Source organism: Schistocerca americana, chromosome 4 (assembly GCF_021461395.2).
Source record: "Schistocerca americana isolate TAMUIC-IGC-003095 chromosome 4, iqSchAmer2.1, whole genome shotgun sequence".
In the NCBI taxonomy this organism is placed as follows: Eukaryota; Metazoa; Arthropoda; class Insecta; order Orthoptera; family Acrididae; genus Schistocerca; species Schistocerca americana.
In genome coordinates, this window is record NC_060122.1 from 394,813,424 (window position 1) to 394,834,260 (window position 20,837).

The window sequence follows — 20,837 nt, forward strand, 5'->3', positions numbered from 1 at the left end:
GTTGTAGTGTTTTAAGTAAATTGGAAACAGTAGTCTACTGTCAAAAATAAAAGAAACTCAAGTCATTAGAGAAAGCAAGGTCTATAGTTAGACAACGGAAGAACAGGCCAAAGACTTTCATTCTCCAGTGAATGAGTACCAATACTGAGGAGTGGTAGAGACACTCACTGAAGTCGGGAATTTGAACAGTTTTACCAGAAGCAGTTATATGTACCGTGATAGGATTTCACTATAGCTAATGCGCAGGTAATTGTGAAGTTGTGGCCGTATTAGAGTTTCTAGGAGCTATACCAGAAAGAAAAGACAACATTTTGATCCAGCAGCCATTATGAATCAAGACACAAAGGAATTACAAGTTGAAAATTTGTGCCAGACCGAGATTCGAACCCAGGTCTCCTGCTTACTAGGCAGATGCTCTGACTGCTAAGCCATCCAGACACAGTGCTCATTTCAACTGCACGGACTACTCAGTCCCACCTTCTGTCACAACCAAATTCTTAACTTACCCACACTACTAACATAGTGCCATTGCCCATTATCCTAATTACTAATGACAATTCTCTGTCTCTGTCTCTCTCTCTCTAGTCGTTCCGAGCGTTTATTAGAGTATTGTGCAAAAATTTATAGTAAATTGGTTAAGAATTTTTCGAGATTTCTAGTAACAAACAACTTGTCTTTGTATAGTAATATGGTATATATTAATGAATTGGTAATAGATTATTTTCAAACATGAGTTTCACTGAAATAATATTCTACGAAACTTAGAAAAAGCGAAATCAAATGAACTGTTGATTTATGTCCCTGTTCTCTACGTTCTTCAATAGGTAGCTGCACTAGAAAATATTCAAAGCTTGTTTGATGTATCATAATGTAAGACACAACAGAGGCTCGAATTCATTTTGTATATCTGTGATGCTTGTCAAGTGTCACAATATTTTTTCCAAGTCTAAAATGTCTAGAAAAATGCATTGGTAGCGAAAAAAGTGCGATGTGTACACACACACACACACACACACACACACACACACACACACACACACATACTTTTGTCAAATGGGCGTCCAAAACTGGATTGCAAACTCTAAAGTATGCTATTTTCATACTAAACACATGTAGCTTAAGAAATACAACAACCAGTTGATATTTAGTGACGCTTAAAAGATCGAAACTAACCTGATCAGGCTAAAACAGGAGGAAAACACACAATCTTTAGGTATCCTCTTGGAATAAAACCCTCAAATTAAATATTTCAGTGTCACAGCTGTATCTAAATACATAACGTAAAAAGCCTTTAATCTGATGCTGTGTACTGTCGTCACCTAATGTTTTTTATTGTCAATTTATGAGCGGTGAAGATAATGTATCACTAGAAAAATATATTCGACGATACTATTGGTAATTGTCACAAATGATTGGGACTAGTCGAGATTTACCCCGAAACGAACTACTGCAATCAGAACTATGGAGCCAAGGCTCTTTAAAAGGTATACAAATTGGAACTAAGACTCTCAAAAATGTTTACCAACTACAATCAACTACTAAATAACACCAACATGTAACAAAGATGTATAACGAAAAGACCACACTCACGCAACGTAGCCAAACACAGTTTTAGAAATGAAGAAAGAAGTAACTCAACATTTTGGATGGAAGGAAGGAAGAAAGTGTTTTATTACGATTTATCATTTAAACTGGAGAACGACTGCTTCGTCTACACACACACACACACACACACACACACACACACACACACACACACATGCATATGTCGTATTGTATTATGCAAGTGTAATTGTGGACGTCTAGGAAAATTCTAGCAAAATAAAACTGTAATATAGGTAAGCTTTTCCAAACACTGTGAACAAGATACAACTTCAAGTTAAACAATTCCAGATCTAATGTGTCTGTACTACTTACTAAAATATATACAACTTACTGACACTACTTAAATAAGTAATAGGTTAGTAGACGACCTTACACCTGTTTTAAGTACCATCCATTAAACGTACAAAAATTGGTTGCAAAACACACACATGAGCGCTACTGCACCTCTAACAGAATAAAGTGGACCCTAAGTTATCAAAATAAATAATGCTGCTTCATCCAAAAATCTCATCTGATATGAAGTCGGTCAAACATTATTGGAACCTCATCCTACATAATTAACTTCATCTTGCAATTTAAAATTTTATCAACTTGTTCTGTTACACAGTTGAAACGACATGACAGATCGATCGAATAGCATGATGAGTAGAGGTAATACACACTTAATTACACTGAGTAAGAAACGAGGCTTACTATACTTTCAGAGTCACCCAATCATTATAGTGATTGCATGCTAGGTTATTAATTTTACCTTGCAGTACAAAACGTTTGTCATGTTATGGTGATAATGTAAGCAGGGAAGGCTGTGATATAGTTTACACAAAATATAGGTTTTTCAAACTAAAAGAGTATTCTACACAGTAACTACAATTACAACAGATAAGGATACGAAAACATCTTAGTGTAGCCTCTCTTACATCACTCAGCGAGTTCCAAATAGTTTGGCGAGGTTTTGACTGCTTCTAACAAGTCACTTCGTCATGTTACAACAAAATTGTGGGTGACTATCATTAGCCCACCTGATAGTGCTGTGTGAGGAGCAATGTTGATGAATTGAAAAGACGACTCCCATACCCTCTCTGGATATTTTTTGGTGGGGCAATGTTGGACAATTGAGAAAATAGTCTGCCATACCCCCTCTGGATAATTTTGTGTGGGGCGATTTTTGGAAAATTGTAAGGTGATAATCATTATCCCACACATGAATTTATCTCTACTCGGCAAAATATGACATGCTTGCAGATTTATTGACTGCACATGCGCATACATCAGCACATATAATGACTAACCAAGTTGAGATTAGTTCTGGCAAGCTGCAGCAAACAAAAGTGATCTGAGACTTATTAAGGCAAGATTTGCTCCAACAGTGTAGTAAGTGTCAGCTACTGGAGGGATTTTTATTTTTAGTGTGTGACCACAGATAAAAGATGATATTTAATGAAGGGGCAGAGGTGGAACGATATGAAATTTGTTGTGGCGTATAGAGAGATGGAATTTAATGACAAGGCAGAGAAATATGAAAAATAGTTTAATTTAAATGAGTGGACAGTATAGTATTTATCATGTGTACGTATAAGCAGTGTGTGTGTTAGGGCCCCACCCAATAGTATGCTGGGTAATGGTGCTAACTCTGCAAACTGACCATTGTTATCCACTGACCACCATTCTCCATTGAACATCATTCTACCTCGGCCGTCATTCTCTCCTCTCTCCATTGACTATAGGTTTCAAACCATGTAAACGGACCATTAGTCGGCTTTATTTCACACACTGGGTAAGCGCTGCTTGCACATCTGCAATGATTTCTTCTTTTTCCCAACAGCAGTTTATATTCTTCCAAAGTGAATATCTCAATTTGCACCCCTGTTCACATGGGTGAAAAGTAAATGGAAAATGGGTAAAATGGGTAAAACAGTTAAAATGGGTAACACAGCAAATAGCAAATGGCCAACAGTGAACTGTGAAAGGTGTATGGTCAATATCGACCAGTAAACAACGAACGGTAAACAGTGAACAGTAAATGGTGAACGGTAAGTGGTGAATGACAATTGGCTCCTGATAAATGGTGATTGGTGAACGGTGAACAGTAATGGTCAAACAGTAAAATCGTTGTCATTTATTTATCAGTACGAATTATGAAATGTACCACTAATTTCATATGTTCCATATTGGTAAGAAATATCCGTTGCTGTGCTTTCGACTAGTTTTGAATGTTAACCATCTCTTACGTCACACATAAGCGGGCCCATTCCCATCACTCCATTATGAAAATTCTGTACCGTTCATTATTCATCATTTACTGTTGACTGATTCCCGTTTACCATTTCGAATTTATTGTTTATCAGTTTTTCGGATTTACCATTTATGGCTTATCCACGCGAGCAGTGGCATAAATTAAAATGTTCACTTTGGAAGAACATAAGTTGTTATTATAAAAAAAGAAGTCATTGCAAATATGCAAGTAGGGCTTGGGTATTACTTTAAATACGGTGTATAAAAAAATTGAATGGTAGGTGAGTTCCCATGGTTGAGTCTAATGGTCAGTGGAGAGAGGACGGAATGATGGTCGATATACAGTGATAGCCAATGTAGAATGATAATCATGATAGTTAGTGGCGAATGGTGGTTAGTGGATAACGATTATCAGTTAACATAGCTGCCACCGTTAATCTGCAGTCTATTTGTTGTGGCAATGACATACACCCTCTACCTATATGTGAAAGGTAAGTACTGTACTATCTCGTCACTTAAATTAAAATATTTTTCTTCTCTCATTGCGTCGTCATTAAATTTCATTTCTGATTTATACACCAAAACGAATTTCACATCTTTCCATCTCTGCCCTTTCATTAAATGTCATCTCTCATCTGTGGTCACACAACATAAAGAAAAGGTCCCATTAGTAGCTGACTTCCACTACACTGTGGGATCAAATCCTAACTTGATAAGTTTCAACTCATGTTTGCCTGTCGTAAATTGCTTGAACCAGTCTCAACTTGCTTAGTCAACGTCATGTGCAGTCGAGAAATCTCCAATCACGTCATATTTTGCCGAGTACAGACATATGCATGTGTGGGGTAATAACGGTCACCTTGTCAATTTACCAACATTCCGACACCCAAAAATATCCAAAGAAGGTATGGTAGTCATATTGTCAACTGACCAACGTTGCCCCACCCAAAAAGGAAACAAAGGGAGTATACGAACGTGTTTTGCTCCTGTTTAGCACGTTATTCGATTGATGTGTCATGTAGTTTCAACTGTTTAAAAGCGTGAGTTGATGAACATTTTATATTGCAAGATGGAGTTAATAAACTAGCATGAGGTATCTATAACATCAGATTAGTTTTTTTAGATGAGAATAACATTGTTTAGTTTGCTAATTCTGGGTACACTTTAGGTTGTAAGTTAGAGCTGCAGTAGAGTTCATGTGTGTGTTTTGTAATCAGTTTTTGTGTGTTTAATGCATGCTACCTAAGACTGAAGTAACGTATAATTTATTTAAGTAATTTCAGTTAGTAAACTGGGTGTATTTTAATAAGTAATACAGACATTTAGATGTGGAACTATTTAATTTGTAGGTCCACTGTTCCCGCAACGTTTGCGAAATCTTACATATTTTGAGGAATAGTACAACTGTGTTTGGTCGAATTTTCGAAGAGATTAATAAATATAATTGCCTGTTATGGCACGCAGCCTACACGCGGGTGTGCTATTTTTTACTAAAAAAAAAGAATAATTTTATCATAGAATTTACTTTCGAGATGCCATCTTGTCATCTTCTTTTGAGATGTTACAACTCTATCATCTTTGGTTTTGTGTCAACTTCATTCCTGAAATCGTGTTGTAGTTTAAGTAATAAAAAAAAAACGTTTTTCCTCCCTCCCTAAAATCCTGTTTGCCTGTACTGTGCGAGAGCGGTTTTTTTCATAACACGCCTTTACTACACGTTGATGTTATTTAGTAGGTGATTGTAGGCCATACAGCCCTTAAATTTTTAGACAGCTCTGTTTTTGACTGGCAAACGTTTTAAACAGCCTTGGTACTATAGTTCCGATCGCAGAAATTCGATTCTTACTTAACCGTGACAATGCGTAATCATTTGTAGTAACTGCTGATCAATATTATCGATTATATTTTTATAGTGGTACATTATCTTCACCGCTCATAAACTGACGCTGAGAAACGTTAGGCTATGGCAGCACACGGCATCGGATTGCACAATCCTTATGTACTGTATTTAGATATCGTTGCATTACTTAGATCTTTGAGAGTGTTACACCATGAGTATGCGTAAACAATTACGTTCAAGAATATATTTGTCTGTGTGTTTTTGTAGTATTTTAGCATGGTCAGGTTAGATTCGTTCTTTTATGTGTTGCTTTAAGTATCAAGTGGCTGTAATGTTTCTTAAACCACATGTGTTTGGTATGGAAATAGCATACTTCGGAGTTTACAATTATGTTTTTGGCACCAATTTGTGTGTGTGTTTGTGAAAAAAATAATTCTAGTACAGCCACTTCTTGGACAATATTGGCGATAGGGGTATAAATCAACAGTTTATTTTATTTCGCGTTTGCTAAGCTTCGTAGAATATTACGTAAGTTAAACTCATGTGTGACAATTATTTATTACCAATTCGTTAATCTCTTCTATACCATTATATAAAGACAAGTCAATGTTTAAGTTTGTCACCAAAGATGTCGAGAAATTCTTGACCGATTTACTCCCAGTTTTTACACGGTACTCTAATAAACGTTCGGAAAGAATTAGCCTACACATTTATAGTATATATAAAGGGGAAAGGTTTTCAGAAAAATTTAGATTCTTGACTGGTTTACTTCATCCTCGAAGGGGCATTTTATTCCTGTTGTCTGGCGCAAGGCTTACGGGTGGTAGAGGAAAGTATAGCCGCCGTGCTGGAAAGCGCCGCTGCTAACGATGTAAGCTTCCACACACATACATACAGCACAGTCAGAGGTATTTGCGAAAACTGCACACTGCGTTTGACTCAAATTTTCACACAATACTCTAATAAACGTTTAGGCAGACATAGGATACACATTTTTCATATGTACGATATATATAAATGAATATATAAGGTCTACGTTTCTATATGAAGTCATAGTTCAAGGTTGTTAACCAGAAGTCCCGACAAGTTCTAGACAGACTTACTTCAGTTTTTTGTATATGATACTCTAATAAACGCTAATAGGTTACTTATGTGTTCTTGGATACTGATTGGCTTTTTCATTTTAATACTACACTGCGACTGACTGAAGATAGGGTAAGGGGAAGCGGGTGTAGCTTGTTACGTAATAGGCAAGAGAAGGAGTGGCTTGCCACATGACAGGTAAGAGCTGTTGTGTGATGTCCTTAGGTTAGTTAGGTTTAAGTAGTTCTAAGTTCTAGGGGACTGGTGACCATAGATGTTAAGTCCCAGAGTGCTCAGAGCCATTTGAACCATTTTTGAACAGGTAAGAGGGGGTGTGGCTGCCACGAGGCCGCGGCGCGTACGTCACCAAGGTAAGCCGAGCTCGCTCAACTCAGCAGACGAACGGCGTTTCTACACCTGTTAACTCGTAACCGGATGTCTATGTACAAACGAGAATTGCATCCTCTACGCGAAGCCACTACCATGCAGTCTTACCGTTATTATCCCCGCAATGATAGGAAGTCGATTAATCCTACTAATAATTTCTTACGGTTGTACTGAGGTATAATAAAATTAAAATCATGCCAAAATTATTATCTGTTGCACAGGCACCACATTTTGTATGACACAAGGACTGTTTAGCAGAAGAGACTGAATGCTATAAAGATGCCGTTCTACCATTTATGTGGAGAATTGATCTTAAATTTTGTTGTACGACTAGTAATCAGTAGACTTCATAATAGCAGATTATAGTAGAAGATGCAATTCTCGTTAGTACGTACACACCCAGTGTGCGAGTTAACAGGTGTAGAAACGCCGTTCGTCTGCTGAGTGGAGCGAGCGAGGCGAGCTCAGGCCTGCCTTCGTGACGTAGGCGCCACGGGCTGTCTTCCTCGTGGGCCTCGCCTGTGTCACGTGATTTAAATAAATTTAAACTTTACGACTAAAAAAGTGCGCCGGATAGCACGTACCTCTACTGCTACCATACTCAATTCGTAAATCCAGTTGTGTAAAGTACTATCGGTGATTTTCTTCTAATTCATGACAAGTGCACCAGTACTTTTGAGTACAAGGTGTGTTCATAAAATAACATGAATTTTTTTTTGGAAGAATCTTAGTTATTCGTCTACATGAGTTGTATCTCCTAACAAAACAGTCCCCTCCATATATTACACAATTCAGTACTTTTCCAATCCTCGAAATACTTCTGGAATTTTATCTTTGAGGAAAGCTTTTTCCTCTCTCAGCAACGCCTTTCTAATCTCATCTATGCTACTAAAACGACGGCTCTTTAAGGTTTTGTATTTTTGGTAACAGGGGACACGGGGCCTTGTCTGGCGAATATGACTCATGAGACATCATTACAGTACAGTTTTTGGCCAAACTCTCATGAACAAGCAACGAAGTGTGACTAGGTGTATGGTACAAGAGCTATAATAGTTCCGCCATAAATCCGGCCGTTTGTTTTTCGGATTGTTTCACGCAGACGACATTGAACCACATTGAACTAGTAAGTAGTATTACTTATTGACCGTTAAAATTTGTGGCAGCGACTCCTGATGCACCGTGCCGTTCAAATCGAAGACTCGGTAAGCATTTGCTAAGATTATTTACGTCGTGGCGATCTAGAGTGCTTCTACTGGGACGATTGAGCCTTACTTTTGACATCATATTCTTAAATCAGTGTTTCATCATCTGTTATGACACGTTTCGTTAGGTCCGCATAGTTGTTGACTTCACCTAGAGATTCCTGAGAAATTGCATTCGTCACTTGTTTTCCTTTTCGAAATACAAAATTTCTGATTAAATTCAGCTGCCAGACATTTCGTACGCAAACCAGCCGAAACAAATAAGTGGCATAAGACAGTAGATGTGCTAACATCATCAACAACTTTCCCTATTGTGATTCGGCTATCGTTCAGAATTTTTTTCCACTTTTTCCACGATTTAATTGGTTACAGAGTGCTGGGACATCCAGCGTTCTCGTCGTCTTCAACGTCTGCACTGCCTTCTTCGGAACTTTTACGCCACCTCCATCTGCATTTACATCTATACTCCGCGAAAAACTGTGAAGAGCATAGCAGAAGGCACGTCGCGCTGTATCAGTTAATAGGGCGTTTTCCAATTCCATTCACGTATAGAGCGCGGGAAGAACGGTTGTTTAAATGCCTCTGTGCATGCTGTAATTAATCCGATCTTGCCTTCAAAATCCCTCTGGGATCAACATGTAGGAGGGTGTAATGTAATCCTACGGTCGTCATTTAAAGCTGGTTCTGGAAATTTTGCTAGTAGACATTCTCGGAATAGTTTCCATCCATCTTCAAGAGTCTGTCAGTTCAGTTCTTTCTTTATATCAGTGACACTCTCCAGGGGTCAAACATACCAGTGATCAGTCGTGCTGCCGTGCGGTTCTAGGCGCTACAGTCTGGAACCGAGCGACCGCTACGGTCGCAGGTTCGAATCCTGCCTCGGGCATGGATGTGTGTGATGTCCTTAGGTTAGTTAGGTTTAAGTAGTTCTAAGTTCTAGGCGACTGATGACCTCAGAAGTTAAGTCGCATAGTGCTCAGAGCCATTTGAACCATCAGTCGTCTGCCCTTCTCTGTATAAGTTCAATGTCCCCTGCTAGTTCTCTTTGGCACGGCTCTCACACGCTAGAGCAATATAATAGGATGGGTCGCACGAGTGCCTTGTAAGCAGTCTGTTAGTAGACTGGTTGCCTTTGCCAAGTATTCTAACAATAAATCGAAGTCTACCATCTGCTTTTTCCACGACTTAGCCTATATACTCATTCCATTTCGTATCCCTACAAAGTGTTACATACAGATATATAAGTGAGTTAACCGATTCCAACCGTGACTCACTAATATTGTACTCGTTGGATACAATGTTTTTTCGTTTCTTTACGTGCACAGTTTTACTAAAGACTTAAGTGCACAGTTTTACTATGTACACATTCATTTCACATCCCTACAAAGTGCTACACTCAGGTGTTCCGATTCCAACTGTGACTCGCTGATATTATATTCATAGGATACAACCGAGTGAGGTGGCGCAGTGGTTAGCACACTGGCTCGCATTCGGGAGGAGACGGTTCAATCCCGGGTGTGGCCATCCTGATTTAGGTTTTCCGTGATTTCCCTAAATCGCTTCAGGCAAATGCCGGGATGGTTCCTTAGAAAGGGCACGGCCGATTTCCTTCCCCATCCTTCCCTAATCCGAGCTTGTGCTCCGTCTCTAATGACCTCGTTGCCGACGGGACGTTAAACAGTACTCTCCTCCTCCTCATAGGATACAACGTTTTTTCGTTTCCTAAGGCACAATTTTACGTTTCCGAACATTTAAAGCAAGTTGCCAGCCTTTGCACCATTTTGTAATTTTATCGGGGTCTGATGCCCATTTGTGCAGAATCGTTTAGACTGTACTTCATTGCAGATAACCGCATCATTTTCTGAAAAGTCTGAGGTTAGTATTAATATTGTCCGCTAGGTCATTAATGTACATCATGAATACCAAGGGACCCAACACACTTCCATGGGGTACACCAGAAATTAATTCTTCATCTGTGGATGACAGTCCATCCAAGACAACATGCTGTGTCCTCCCTATAAAAAAAACTTCAGTCGAGGCACAAACTTCGTTAGCTCTTGTTTTATTTATAGCACACTCAACAATAGCGTTATTTAACATTTCTAAAACGTTGCTGCACTTTCTTCCGTTCTCATAACAAACTTTCAAAGCAAATTCTCTGATTCATTTTCATACAAAAGAACAAAGTCGTTACTACAAAAAACACCTGCAACCTTTTTCACTGCAAACAACAGACTAAACCTTCGATATGGCTATCACTGCACAGATTAGAGGTGTTCATCTCAGACATCAGCCTCATCCATAAGCTCCCCTCTGCTAACAATCGAGTACTTTTTGGCACAGTGCAACGAAGAAGAAGGAGGATGTTCTACACATACGCATACACACACACACACACACACACACATACAAACACACACACACACACACACACACACACACACACATACAAATACGTCCCCTTCCCTTCTAGAGCTTCCGTATGGCGCTGTTGGTGGTGCAGTTTTAGCACTGCTTTGCCTGCAGTCGACTGTTCTTGATGCGCTTTTCGCAAGGCTTCCTTTGTTGTCATTTGTCCTGTGGAAGGCTTTTTTTCTTTAAAACTGTGAAATAGTTGGTTTTCGTACCTACTTAGATGGTAATCCTCTTACCATTTCACCAAATCCGTCTTGATGTGGCCGTAGATTTTCCTTATAAGACTCGTTAATAACTGAGTGCTTTTTGACACAGTGCTGCGACGAAGTGGGAGGACATTCTACCGAAGTTCCGGAGTAAGCCCGGGTATTTCCAGCTGGAATAATTTCAAGCTTCTACGCATTTGTAAATTTTGTTAGGAATTTGCGTCATTTAATGTCCGATGAATAAAGTTCCCAAGACAATGTTAGCACATTTACCTGAATTTTCTCTTGTTCTCTCTACGAACAATTTGAAATGAAAATGCCTAAGTTCATTTTAACACTTGTCTGTAGTTTCTGAACAGTGATGTCCTAAAATTACAAAAAACTGCTGAATTTGTTTCACTCTTTGTCTTATTCAAGTTATCTCATTTGAATATCAAGATAAAGCATTTAATTATGAATGAAAGTCCCCAAGTATCACCAGAGCTTGGATTAAAAAAAGTTAAACGCAAACTAAGATGTAAAATGTATTTTGGTAACACATTTAGAAAAAGCTTTCCTTTGATTGCATCGAAAAATTGAATGATATCTATTATTTAGGAGAAGGAACTCACCACCAAGTATCAGCTTGGATCTATTACGGGAATAACAACAGTAAATATTTTCGTTTCTACTTCTTTCTTGCCCTCTTGTTTCGAAAAGTTTAGAGAGATCGGCTTCAACTGTACTAATATTTGCTCAAACCACGATCTGTTTCGAAATTTTAAAGTCCCACCTTCAGTTGTATGGTAACTGTCCGCCGCCTGGCAGCCGCACGATAGGAATACCAACCACTGACAGTAGTAGTTGGCATTCCCATCGTGGGGCTGCCAGGCGGCGGACCGTTTTCATACGCCTGAAGATGGGATTTTAAAATCTCAAAACACGTCGTGATTTGATTAAATATTAGTACAGTTGAAGCGGAGCTCTCTAAATTATTAATTATGCCTCTTAGTTGTAGATGTCCTAGGTACCAAATCTAATCGAAAAATTTGTTTCGTTATTTTGAACTGCTAAGAGAACGTGGTCGTTGTACTCGACAGAAAGAATGTTTATTGATATCACTTTTAATTTCAGATACATGCTGAGAGGGACTCGCACACTGTCAAAGGGAGGGAATCGAAGCGTTGCGCATATGTCACATCTTGCAGAATACAATTTCTTCTACTGAGCAATAATAAGTTGACCCCATTAAAGGAGTAGGATCAAAGCACATACAAATTTTGCTTCTAGGAACAAACTCAACGAACGAAAAGTCTGAATATTTTCTGATACTGCGATATTTGTTAGCAGTAGGGAAGTGTCAGTATCAAAATATTCTACCAGATCGAATCACCTGGACACATTGGGTATGTCCACCCTTCACCTTTATGACGGCTCGAGCTCTGCTCTGGACAGTTCAATGAGGTGTCTGTCTCTGAAGGAATGTCAGCCCATTCTTCCTCAAGAGTCGAAACTAGAGGAGGTACCGACAGCAATGTTGGACGCTCGGGTCCGGAGCGAAGTTGACGTTCTAATGCATCCCAAAGGTGTTACATTGGTTTCAGGTCTGGACTCTGGACAGGCCAGTCCATTTCAGGAATGTTACTGACCACAGACGATTGTCTCACAGCTGCTGCGATATGAAAGGGTAGAATATCATTCTGACACCACCAGCCACTGTTTCCAAATTGATCGTCTGCTGTACACAGTACACAATGACATAAAATGTGTTCATATTTTTCTACATTTAGCGTTTCCTTAAGGGGAGTATTAATGTGAAATTTGTATGTATATCCCGCTTTCTTTGGAACTACACAAGGTAATAAAACAAACATATCCAGGACTTAGAGTCATACATTCACTGGTCTACTATCAAGTATTCAACTTTGTTAGGAATCAACATATGATATTTTTAGTGAAAGTGCCAAAAATTTATGTAGTTAAACTATCCTCTTTGTAGAGCCATATTAGAGAGAGAAATACAACTCAAATAGCAACAAGCCCAAGTATACACAACGAAAGATGTAATGCCGTACAAGAAAACAACATAAATCACCGCCTTCAAGAGCAAACAGTTCCCGAGGTTTCCTCCCGAAACTGAACAAGTGCTCATGGAACCTGTAAAATTACTTATTCCTTAAATTATTTAAAAATAAATTATAAATATTTATAATCGCCCAAAATCAACGGAACATACATACAATTAAAGAGAAAGATTGAAATAACAATTTTCCATAAGAAAATAAATATCGACATTTTTTACACACACCACCCTTTGAACACCCCCCTTAAGCAATAATGGTTCAAATGGCTCTGAGCACTATGGGACTCAACATCTTAGGTCATAAGTCCCCTAGAACTTAGAACTACTTAAACCTAACTAACCTAAGGACATCACACACACCCATGCCCGAGGCAGGATTCGAACCTGCGACCGTAGCAGTCCCGCGGTTCCGGACTGCAGCGCCAGAACAGCTAGACCACCGCGGCCGGCTTAAGCAATACACGGACCTCACTCTAACCATAACAAACACCCCCATAACCTCCATACTATAACACCACGTCGTATGTAGTTCACTATTGGCACCAAACTTAATGGCAGGTAACATTATACAGGAATTTCCCAAACGTACACCCTTCCATCAGACTGTAACAAGTTACAGCTTTTTTCATCCTTCCAAATCACTCCTTTGAGTCTTCACTCGTTTCCAGTCATTCACTACCCAGTGGCGATGGTCTTTATACCACCTCTAGCGTCGCTTAACTGACTACGGAAATGGGGAGCTTATGAGGAGCTTAGCGGCAGTCTTGTATATTCTTCCCTACTCCCTATGCACTGCGATTACGCTAGAAATATAAATATTTGATGAATTTTATATTTAAACGATGAAAGTATTCGAATCGAACGTGAAAAAAGACCACAGCGAGATTTAAACCAGCAATCCATAGATTACACTATTACCATCCGCCAACGCTACCGATTCACTTCCGCACACCTTGTTTACAAACACATCTTAACGTTAGTAAATATAGTTCCTCGGAAAAATTCAAGTCAATTTTCTCAGTAAGCTTGTGAGAAACATAAAGAACATCGTGTTTCTCGCCACTTTTTAACAGTTTTCCACGCGCATGTTTCAGCAGGAAGAAGCGTCAGCCATTTTCACCGCACGTATTAAACACGGGACAATGAGAGCACAGATACCGTTTACAGAGACTGCGACTGTACATGATATTTGAAATAAAAGCTACACAGCTAAATATGATCAAGAAAAACATGGGTGGCTGTTAACACATTGCAATATCTTAAAGTTGCATTTACAGTAATGCAGTAATACGATCCTAATACATAAGTAGGACCTAATACCAAGAGCATAATAAAAATGGTTCATGGGACTTAAAATCTGAGGTCATTAGTCCCCTAGACTTATAACTACTTAAACCTAACTAACCTAAGGACACCACACGCATCCATGCCCAAGGCAGGATTCGAACCTGCGACCGTAGCAGCAGCGCGGTTCCGGACTGAAACGCCTAGAACCGCTCGGCCACACCAGTGTAAGTGTGCTAGACTACTGACCAATCTTCCAGTTTGTGTTTATCTGCATCAGGTTTATTCTTATAATGAACGAAGTACACCGAGATGACGAAAAGTCATGGTATATCTCCTAATTCTCCTAATGTCCTGTCGAACCTCCTCTTGCCCGGCGTACTGGAGCAACTCGACGTGGCATGGACTCGACAAGTTGTTGGAAGTCCCCTGCAGAAATATTTAACCATGCTGTCTCTATAGCTGTCCACCATTGCGAAAATGTTGCCAGTGCAGGATTTTGTGCACGAACTGACCTCTCAATTATGCCCATGAATGTTCGATGGATGGCCATATCATTGGCTCTAGTTGTCCAGAATGTTCCCCAAACCAATTGCGAACAACTGTGGCCCGATTACATGGCGCATTTCCAGCCAATGACCGGTTCACTTGGACTAGAGGACCCAGTCCATTCCATGTAAACACAGCCCACACTATTATGGAGCCATCATCAGCTTGCACAGCCCTTGTTGACAACTTGGGTTCGTGGCTTCGTGGGGTCTGCGCCGCACACGAACTCTACCATCAGCTCTTACCAACTGAAATCGGGACTCACCTGACCGGGCCGCCGTTTTCCAGTGGTCTGGGGTCCAACCCATATGGCCGCGAGCCCAGGAGAGGCGCTGCAGGCAGTGTCGCGATTTCAGCAAAGGCACTCGCGTCCGACGTCTGTTGCCATAATCCATTAACGCAAAATTCCGTCTCACGGTCCTAACGGATAGTTCGCCTTATGTCCCACATTTATTCCTGCGGCTACTTCACGTATTATTACTTGTCTGTTAGCACTGACGACTCTTGACGACTCTACGCAAATCCCACTGCTCTCTGTAGCTAACCGAGGGCCGTCGAACACTGCGTTGCCTGTGGTGAGAGGTAATGCCTCAACTTTGGAATTCTCGGCACACTCTTGACATTGTGGATTTCGAAATATTGAATTTTCTAACGACATCCGACATGGAATATCGCATCCGCCTAGCCCTAACTATCATTCCCCATTCACAGTCTGTTAATTCCCGTCGTGCGGACATAATCACGTCGGAATTGTTTTCAGATGAATAACCTGCGTATTATTGACAGCACAGCCCTTTTATACCTTATGTACTGATACTGCCGCCATCTGTATGTGTGCATCTCATGACGCACCTAAGTGTATAGCACAAATACTGTACAGACATGTTTGCCAACACATTTCCGTTAAAATGGGACTAAAACAACACACGAAATTACAAAATTTTGTTACTTTACATAAAAATTATGTGCGGACGAGAGCGGAATAGGCCATTTCGGAAACGAAAAATCAACAATACGGGTGTAAATAGATACTAAAGTTGAAACGGGAATACTTGGAGCTGATTTAGATTACTGCAGTAACCGCGAAGCGTTACCACTGGTGTATAAGCCAGCGTGTCTCGTGTGCTACTCTTCTTGTCGCAGGTGCTGTGCGACGCAGAGTGCGGGCTATACCACATGAACATTCCGAAGCGAGACGTGCCGAGGAGCGTGATGCCTGATTCGCTTCGCGACCTCCACGGCTTCGACCAGCAGCTGCGTGACTGGATCATCTTCCGCGACTACAAGAACATCATGCAGTTCTACGAGCACATCTTCCTCCGCCACGCCTTCTACCAGTGAAAGGGCACCCAGCCCAGTCGCTGCAGTGTCGTGCACCTCAGCCGCTCGCAGCCCGTTCTGGCTCCGAGATACATGTGTCTCGCTTACGAAAGTATATTAAGTTGTTCCTGTTGTCAGAATGGTCTGAATAAACATCATGTAAGTGATTCAAGGGTTTCTATGCTGCTACAACCTAAGTATAGTGCTGACTTACTCGAGTGCTCTTGTGACCAGGAGTGAAGGTGAAATCATAAGATGTTGAATTCTTGACCGTATTCTAAGCTCTAGTATAATAAGTTTCCTTGAGGCAGAAAAACTTCTGTCCACAAATCAACACGGATTTAGAAAGTATCGCTTGTACGAATGTCAGCTTTCCATCTCACACACGATGTCTTGCGAGCAATAAAAATGGTTCAAATGGCTCTGAGCACTATGGGACTCAACTGCTGAGGTCATTAGTCCCCTAGAACTTAGAACTAGTTAAACCTAACTAACCTAAGGACATCACAAACATCCATGCCCGAGGCAGGATTCGAACCTGCGACCGTAGCGGTCTTGCGGTTCCAGACTGCAGCGCCTTTAACCGCACGGCCACTTTGGCCGGCTGCGAGCAATAGCTGAAGGGTAACAAGCAGATTCCGTATTCCTAGATCCCAGAAAGCGTTTGACACAGTGAGCCACTGCAGACTGTTTTATGAAAGTCTAAGCATACGAAATAGGTATATTTCAACGCCTCGAAGAATTTGCCCTGGGCGGCGAAGTTCATCAGTGCCAAGGGTATCGTCAAGCATGCTCCAGGGAAGTGTGATATACTGCTTTTGTTCTCTGTGTACATAAATGATCTGAGGATAGAGTGAGCATAAATCTGCAGTTGTTTGCTAATGACGCTATCGCGTATGGGAAGTCCCGTCGTTGAGTGACTTTAAGCAGACACAGAATGACTTATCCAGAGGGTAGAAATAGAAATACTTGTTGCGATGAGCGTCAGTTCACTATAAATGTAGAGAAATGTAAGCTAATGTAATTCACAATGGAAAAGTACCATTTATTAGGTTTTTTTCAGTTACATTCACGTATGGAGCATGGGAAGAACGACTGCTTAGATGCCTCTGTGCACGTTGTAATTAGTCTGACTTGTGTTCGTGATCCGTAAGAGAGGTAGACACAGGAGATTGTGGTATAAGCCTAGGTCCATCACTTTCTATTGTTTCTCGACACACTGTAACTAGTCTTTCACGGGATAGTTTGCTCCTGTGTATCAAGCATTTGACACTTCAGCTTTTTCAGCGCCTCCGTAACGCTCTCTTTGTATACGTTCAATACCCCGTCTTAGACCTTTCTGGTATGGGTCTGTCTTTTCCTTAACGCATTTAATACAGAATTTTTTCCCAAAAATTGCCTTTTGAAAGTGTCAGTGAAGTGATTAGCGGCAGTTTCTCATCATACTAGTGCTCCAACGACTGTGATACTGTCTTTCCATTACTTTGACATCTTCATGACATTGTTCCTCACAACACGCACTCAAATTTTAAGGGTGATTTCTAGATGATTCTTCAGAAAGAGACTATTCGTGAGGCCCTTCAAACGGTCTAGGATCTTGAACTTGACCAGCATAATGGCTACTATAGAGATGCAATGGGGAGGCTTTCTTTTTGCGTAAGACCTTCTTTTTACAGTCTTTTCTCATTCACAGATGGAATGAAAACATCATTTTTCGATTATCAAGTGCAACAAACACCCCTTCTTTCCGTCTTTTCGACATACACGAAACACACACTAACGCTGGATAAGGCATCCACAAATTACTTCATTTGACCCAGTCAAGATGTAGAAGTAAGAATATAATTTTGTTCTGATCCACGAGGTTCTTACGAAAATAGCCTCCTCTTCAGGCTACAAAGATTTTCTTGCCAGCCAATGCGTTCTTGACCTACAGATCCGTTGCTTTAATATCCCGTATATTACACATACGTATACCTGAAACAGTATACGAAATAAAAAGGGTGAATGATTTTAGAAACCACTTGCAAGTACAAAAGTTTATTAACAACCCTTGACCATGGTTTCCACAATTGTAAAATTGTCTTCTTCTGAAGTTCATGGACCTATTTAGGCAATTTTTACATCATATTTAAACGGACTGTCAAGGTTTAAAGGATCTACAACACCAATGAATAAAAATATAATAAACAATAATTACTTACACGTAAAATCACATATTGGCGACGACAAACGTCAGAGCCAAGTAACTCACTTCAAGTAACAGGGTACGTGTGACCATTAGTAAAACCAGATAAAATCCATAAAAAATATACCCATTGGACCTGGGCTAAACGTAAAAGCCCTCACGCTAGACTGTAGATGGAACTAAAAGGCAATGAAACGGCCCGTGTGTGGCTGTTGCCATGCGGCTACTGACCAAGTTGTCGCAGTTCACTAAATAGGAAACATCGGTAGGTGGTGTACTTGCGCGAAAATATATACACATAGCAACCAAATAAAGTGTAAGCTATCAATCGTCACATTATATCGAAAAGGGAATGAGAAAAATTTTAGGTAGTAAAATGACGGAAGATGGGAGGTAGGGTGGAGGAGGGGAAACCTTAAAAATGAATTACAGCACTAAAAAGGAGGATAAACAGAAAGAGATAAAATATTTTACAAGAAAAATGGAAATCCGATGAGAATGAATGACAAGTGGAGGCTACAAACGAATAATAACTACATTAACCATTATATGCTGGCTTAAAACCTTCAAGAAACTGTCGACTCGCAAGTTGCAGCTGTTCATTTAACAGATTACAATCCCTACAGAGTGTTTGCTTGAAATTTACAGTTCTTCACGTAAGTCCATTTTCCGCCTTTTAACCCCCTTACACAAAATTACGGTCAGCCAGATCTTTACGAGAATATTTAGCAATGATTAAATGTTCTTCGAATATGGACTGGTGCACATTACCACCCTTGTTTCTTGGTAAATGGACTTTGTCTTACATTGATCGCCCAGGCAGCTTGACCAATATAGTAACAGGGGCAATTATTACAAATAATTTTGTACACACCTGAATTAGAAAACGGATCACTGACGTTGTTGATTGTATTCACAAAATTTTTTCTTTAAGCTATTTCAGTGAAGAAGTTTACATTACATTTGTACTTATTCTCTAAAAAATGTTTTATCCTGCAGGATAGGTTTCCTAGGAAAGGAATGGAATTTCGTTTATTATTTTCCGCGTTGTTGGCGCTGTTTGTACTTCTCTGTAACGGGGAATATTTTTATAGGTTTTCTTGTTGATGATGCGATCAACTATAAATTATCTGAAATTCAAATTGCCGAACTAATAAGTTTATTACAGGTTATTCTCCAAAATAATTACTTCATCTTCAACGGGAAAGTGTGTGTACAACCGTAGGGCTTAGCGATGGGGCCCATGACCAGAAATATAGTCTTTTTCTTGCTCGTCCTTCGTTGCAGTTATAAAGCCTGACTATTTAACGACACACACGACGCGACGGGTTACCACTTGGCGCACGACGTCGCTTTTGTGGCATTTTTAATAAACCAAATCTGTAGTCGATGCGGTAACACAACAGAAGCATACTGTAGCAGACACAATGTTACCCTAGAAGTCGTCAACGTGTTAGCGGCGACATCCGAACCGACATATGTTGCTGCGTCGTAATTGGTTCAGAAGACGCAGGGCCTTGTTTGTTTGTCAGCTATACTGCCAACTTTATGGCTTTTGCGAAGTGGTCTAGAAGTGGCAGGCTTCAGCGGGCCTTGTATAACGTAAGTTGTTCCACATGACATGATCTATCATTCCTCTAAATTTGTCGCAAAGACTTTCAAATAATCTGTATTTAATGAAACTCGATAAAAATACATTCTTACATTAGTGTTAGCTGAAAAAAAAAATGGTGGGCGCTCTAACTTTTCTGTTACCGTATTAGGATTGAGCATACTAAAAGCCATTAGAATAAATCCCTTTAATTAAGCTCGTCTCTGCTTCTACAACCCCACTCCTTTTTTCTATTGTGTTAAATGGTAATCTTCATCTTGTAATGCATTTGCCTAGATGTCTGGAGTACTTTCTTCTGGTGGGGCCAAGGCTGAGTTATCTACTGTTGTCGGAATGACGGAGCGTGCAGTGTAGGGGAGCAGGCAGGTCGGCACCTTGGCCGGTAATGATACATCAGCGGAACAAGAATTTACGACTCGTGTTTGGCGGCGCCCTGGCCCGGAGTATCACAGCGCACTGCCTCGGAGCGTTCTCACGCTGTCTCAGCAGTCTTTGGAGGATGTCAGCCCAGTGGCATCCGTTCACGTAAACACTGTGTCGGGCAGGGGGCAGATCTCGCTGGCGGTCGGCGTACCCCATACAGTGACTGCGTGTTGCCGGAGTATTCTCATGTACATCGGGTAACCTCTCAGTAGCTCTGCGCGGTGTGGAGATGAGCGGCAGCACAGCCGTTCCGCCAAGGAACGCCGGGGATGTCGATGACTGCTTACAGGTACTAGTCGGGGAAGCGGTGGTTAGCGTCACTCCTTAATAATGCGACTGGATAATGGAGCGCCAAACTACCGTGCACTGGGAGCGTCCACTTTGATGAAAATCATATACTGCTCCAGTAACGATCACTGACATTTCACA

At 40.5% G+C, this 20,837-nt stretch overlaps 1 non-coding gene across 1 annotated transcript; it reads right to left on the bottom strand.

Annotated features, from left to right (window-relative positions):
• Positions 1 to 365: 365 nt before the first annotated feature.
• On the bottom strand, positions 366 to 438 carry Trnat-agu. The gene has a single exon. It is a non-coding gene; the product is annotated as a tRNA-Thr (tRNA).
• Positions 439 to 20,837: the final 20,399 nt, after the last annotated feature.